Raw genomic sequence first — 6,033 nt, 5'->3', positions numbered from 1 at the left:
AATTTCATAAGCATTTTATACTTTTAAATGTATATATTTAAAATTTCACAGTGTGTGAAATTTCAATAAATTTAATATGTAAGTGTATGTAATCAGGCCAAACTAAAAGAAGAGGTTTTCCATAAACAATTGTTCTGGACTCCTGAAACAGTCAGTAGTATATTAAAAATGAAGGCAAGAGGCTAGTTCTAAATCCTAGATCAGCAAACTTCTTCTGTAAAGGGCCAGATAGTAAATACTGTAGGTTTTGTGAGTCATACAGCTTCTGTCGCAACTACTCAACTCTGCTACCACATACATAAATGAAAAACAAGTTCAAGCAAACACCTTCTTACAAAAGCAGGTGGGCCCTCGCAGGTTTGGCTCAGTGGATAGAGTGTTGGCCTGCGAACTGAAAGGTCCCAGGTTCGATTCTGGTCAAGGGCACATGCCTGGGTTGTGGGCTCAATTCCCAGTTGGGGGCTTGCAGGAGGCAGCCAATCAATGATTCTCTCTCATCATTGATGTTTCTATCTCTCTCTCCCTCTTCCTTCCTCTCTGAAATCAATAAAAATATATTTTGTTTAAAAAGCAGGTAAGAAGTCAGATATGCCCCACGGCCACCATTTCTAGACTAAAAGAGACTAGAGAGACACAGCAACTGAAAGCAGCTTAGGAGTCTGGATCAGAGTCTGCGTGGAAAGTCAAAAGGCTATGAAATATATTCTTGGGACAACTAAGGGAAATTTAAGTGCATACATACTGGATGCCAGATGATCTTACGGAATTATTGTTAATTTTCTTAAGGAATGGTGAAGAATTTTACAAGGAGCTGGTGGAGATCAACATTTAGTCTTGTGCATTCACTTCATAGATGGCCTAGATGCCAAAAATTAAGCTATTTGTTCTGAAACCACCTCCAAAGTATAAAGAAATTGCAGAACATGAATTGTGATATTTCTCCCCATTTATGTGTTGGCTGCAGGTCTCTGTTCTCAGCCATGGGCTACTCTGCCCCTTGGGAGTCGTTGGTAATATTAGGAGGTATTTTTGGTTGTCACTACCAGGGTGAGGTGCTCCTGACATCTAGTTGGTAGAGGCTAGGAATGCTGCTAAACATCCTACAAACTACAGCACAGCACCCCACAACAAAGCACCCCATATGATCTGGCCAAAACGTTAGAAACCCTGTCATGGATTAGTTGAAGAAACCCTTGACCTGATGTAAAGACAGAAGACGTGGATTCAAGTCCGGCCCTGCCACTTACAGGTGAGTAACCTGGGCAAGTTGTTTGACCTTTCTTGAGCCTCGGTCGTCTCATCTGTAAAATGGATATGTGGTCCCTCCTTGCTTATTTCACAGGGCTGTGACAGACCCCTCTGAGAGAATGAACGGGCATGAAAGGCCTCTGTATATGGCACTGTGGTATATACCACTACGTGAGGCCTGAGGACCGACAGTGGAAAGATGCTTTGTCATCTTTATGACGATTCGGAGGCCAGGACATTAGTACCTACACGGAAAAGTATTATCAAGTTGCAACAGAATCCCTTAGAGGTTAAAACACAGACGCCTGGGCCCCACCCCCAGAGTTTCTAGTTCAGTGTTTGGGGGTGGGCCCCATAATTTGGATTTCTCACCAGTTCCCAGTGATGCTGATAATGTTGCTCCCAACACAGAATTTTGACAACTATGGTCTTGAGATCCAAACTTTCCTTCTATCAACAGAGGGTAGCAGAGAGCAGCAAATATGCAGTCCATCACCAAGGAAGCAAGTCAGAGGCTGGATGAAATTTTTATCAAGCCCCCCAATATTTAAATCTAACAAATAGCGGGAGAGAGAGCTGAAATCATGAATTATTTAGATTTATATTCTCTGTGTGACCTTGGCAACTACTCATTTAACTTGTGCTGAGTGGCTATCTATAAAATGGGGGGGGGGTGATTAATGTTTGCTGAGAATGAGAACTTCCCATGAAAATTGAAATGTGTAGGTAATAAATTATTCTGGGAATTTCTTATTCTTAGGACTTTTTATAAATGTCTGCATTTTAAACACTTCTGACTCACTCATAAACATGATTGCCCTCATTGAATTTTCAATTGTTTAAGAGTTTAGAGGCAGTACTCTCCCTCTCTCTTTTAAAGTTTACCAATAGACCATTAAGCAATCATACTTAGTGGCCTCTTTTTAAAAAATATTTTTTATTGGTTTCAGAGAGGAAGGGAGAGGGAGAAAGAGAGAGAAACCTCAATGATGAGGGATAATTATTGATTGGCAGCCTCCTGCATGCCCCTTACTGGAGATCGAGTCCACAACCCAGGGCTGTGCCCCAACCGGAAATCAAACAGAGACCTCCTGGTTCATAGTTCAACCACTGAGCCACACCAGCCGGGCTAGAGGCAGTACTCTCAATGCATTCATTGCATCCGGAATGTACAATAATTCCAAAAGTTAGTGACAAGCTAAGGATAGATGAAAAGATAGTCATCCAGGGGTGACTACCTTCTGATGGGGCTCCTGGTTGGGGAAATATCCTTTAAGATTTTTTTTAAACAATGGTCTCACAGCTGTTGGAACCCGTACCCTAAAAATTCAGAGATCAGTTCCCAGGACTCACCTCTTGCAGACTGATCTTCATCCTTCAACCATCCTTGACTGAGCATCAGTATGGCCCAAGCTCTGGTCTGGAGAGGACACAAGCAGTGGACAAGAGAAAAGGACTCTGCTTGGAGCTTGGGTTCCAGATGTTAGTGCAGTGAGGGCACCAACCTCTGGCCTGCAGCCCCATCCTGGCCGACCCCACTGAGCTCAGCCTCATCGGCAGAAGCAATTCCTCTGCTATTTATAACCAAACCGCCGTTCCTTTTGCCCTTGAAATTCTGGAATAAAATTTGCTTTGGAGAACTTCCAGAGGCTTTGGGAGAATTTGGGTGCCTTAATGGTATTTTAGTATTAACCACTTTTAATTCTCTGTATAATTTTCCCATAGATATCATCATGTCACCTCACTAATCAAAATTTCTCTCATTTACAATGCAACTCTCACTGTAAATTGCATTGTACAGGTTTTAATGATGAACATTAAATATTAAGACTAGCTTAGTGAGTCCTTAATTTTAAGGTGTTTATTAGAATAAATTCCTTTAGTATATATATATATATATTTTTTAAAATATATTTTATTGATTTTTTACAGAGAGGAAGAGAGAGAGATAGAGAGTTAGAAACATCGATCAGCTGCCTCCTGCACATCTCCCACTGGGGATGTGCCCGCAACCAAGGTACATGCCACTGACCGGAATCGAACCTGGGACCTTTCTGTCCGCAGGCCGACGCTCTATCCACTGAGCCAAACCGGCTTCGGCCCTTCAGTATATTTTTTATATAAAAAAAGATTAACTGCTAATGAGAATGTGGCAGGAGGATTTTGTGGCTGTGGATAGTTTAAAATTTTTGTTTTTGGAATTAAGTAGAGGAGGTAGTTAGGACTTAAGTCAGGCATCTTCCCTTTAAGCACTGGAATCTCCTCATCTATGAAATGGAGGAAAGGAGAAGAAGAGGGAAACTAGACTGGAAGGACTCTAAAGTCTCTTTGACTTCTAATGCTTGTGCAAAATGGGGAGGATACCACCCGATTTCCTTACAGTGATGTAGGGAGGATTGTGTCCTAAATTCACAGTTGGCAGTACAGTGTATGGGCCAGATCTGACTCTCTGCCTGTTCTATTACGCTCTATGAGCAAAAGTTGGCATATCTTTAATAATAAAAGCATAATATGCTAATTAGACCAAATGTCCTTCCAGACAAAGCCGGGGCTGCGAGGGAAGCCCAGGTCCCGGGTGCCAGAGGGAAGCCAGTGCTGGCAACCAGGGGAAGGAAGACCTACTCTTGCACAAATTTCATGCATTGGGCCTCTAGTCTATATACACTGAGTGGCCAGATTATTATGGCCACCCATCAGTACTTCATTGGGCTACCTTTGGCCTTCAATACTGCGACGATTCTTCTTGGCATTGACTCCATGAGATGTTGAAAGGTGATGCGAGGAATCTGACACCATGCCTGATGAATAACACTGTCCAGTTCTGTGAGATTTAATGGTTGTGGAACCACCTGCCTGATGGCTCTTTTAACTTTGTCCCACAAATGCTCAATTGGATTGAGATCTGGTGATTGTGGGGGCCACCTAAGCAAGGTGAAGTCACCCTCATATTCTTGAAAGGACTCCTGCACAATATGAGCACCGTGGCATGGCGCATTGTCTTGTTGGAAGAAGCCATCTCCATTGGGAGGCGCCATCAACATGATAGGATGAAGTTGATCAGCAACGATACGTAGGTATGTTGTGCTATTCAGATGTTCCACACGAATTAAAGGGCCCAAATCATGCCAGGAAAACATACCCCAAACCATACCACTGCCCCCACCAGCTTAAAGGGTTGTACTTATGCATTTGGGGTGCATGCTTTCATGCTGTTTCTGCCAAATTCTCACTCTGCCATCTGCATGATGCAACTGGAAACATGATTCATTGGACCACATGACTTTTTTCCAATGCTCGACTGTCCAATCCTCCTGTTCCTGTGCGAATTGGAGATGTTTTATCTTGGTAACTGCAGACAGCAAAGGTGTTTTAACAGGCCTTAGGCTTCCATATCCCATATGATGCAGTGTACGGCTAATTTGCCTACAAACATCAGGTGGTCATAATAATCTGGCCACTCAGTGTACATAAAAGGCTAAGCAACCATCCAACCGTCTGGCCAGTTGCTATGACATGCAATGACCACCAGGGGGCAGATGCTCAATTCAGGACTGCTGAGCTACAGTGACTTGGCAGCGGTGGTTCTTGGGTGACGCACCCCAGAACCAGAGAGGAGGGAGCCTGATTTCAGGGTGCATTACCCAAGAACTGCCCTCTCACAATCTGGGACCCCTTCAGGAGATGTCAGAGAGCTGGTTTCCCATGTTATTTCAGAACCCTAAAGAGAACAATGGGAGCAAAAAGAAGGAAGCAAAATCCCCAGTGTGGTCCAGTCAGAAATTACTTCTGGTATTTCATTGATGCACAAGAACAATGGGCAGAGCTGGCTTAAAACCTTCCACTGAAGAAGTTACAGGCACGGGGTGTGACTACCCACCATGACCTGCCCAGTAGAAATTTACGATCAAATCACCCTGTGAGGTTGCTTTCCATAGAATCCTTTTTCTTCCACATTTTCAAAAATAATTTGAAGCAATTGTAAATATTTGGGGGTAGTACCCACAGGTGCCTATTTTAGTTTCTGTAGTTTTTAGTTTCCCCTAAATTAGTGCTTGGAGTTATTCCTTCAAAAGAAATTAAATAATGGATCAAGCATTTGGAGAACCTACTATGTGCTTGGCACTGTTCCAGGCATTTGGAATATTTGTCCTTCTCTGCTGGCCTCTTCCTCTCAGAAGTCACCAGCCCTAGAGTTCAGAAACAGCATCTGGTTCCTTTATGGCCACAGGCAAGTCACTTTTCCTCCCGGGATCTCTCAACTCTCAAATCCCATGATTTAATACTGTAACTGCACCTCGGCATTCCTTATGCTCACAGGGTGGACCCCACAGTGCAATCCACTGGCATAAACAAGTCCATATGGAGAGTGTACATACCTAAATGGCTGACCTACTAAAAACGTTCTCCAAAAGACCCTTTACACCTCTGCCCCCCACCCCAGCCCAGCCCAGTCCAGGATACAGACTTTCCTCATGGCATTTCCAATTTGCAAGGGAATCTTGATAATTTTTGGTAATGAGCAATGAGTAGAAAGTTATATGTCCTAGTTCCAGTCTAATCAACAGCAGCAACATCTGTTTATTCACTACCAGCTGTTTTAGGCGCTGTGGAGAGAACAGTTAAAAACAAAATGAAGCCCTAGCTGGTTTGGCTTAGTGGATAGAGTGTCGGCCTGTGAACTGAGAGGTCCCAGGTTCGATTCTGGTCAAGGGCACATGCCCAGGTTGTGGGCTCGATCCCCAGTGGGGGACTTGCAGGAGGCAGCCGATCCATGATTCTCTCTCA

The sequence above is a fragment of the Myotis myotis genome, unplaced genomic scaffold, assembly GCF_014108235.1.
Source record: "Myotis myotis isolate mMyoMyo1 unplaced genomic scaffold, mMyoMyo1.p scaffold_m19_p_11, whole genome shotgun sequence".
NCBI lineage: Eukaryota > Metazoa > Chordata > Mammalia > Chiroptera > Vespertilionidae > Myotis > Myotis myotis.
Note: the sequence above shows the minus strand (reverse complement) of the source record.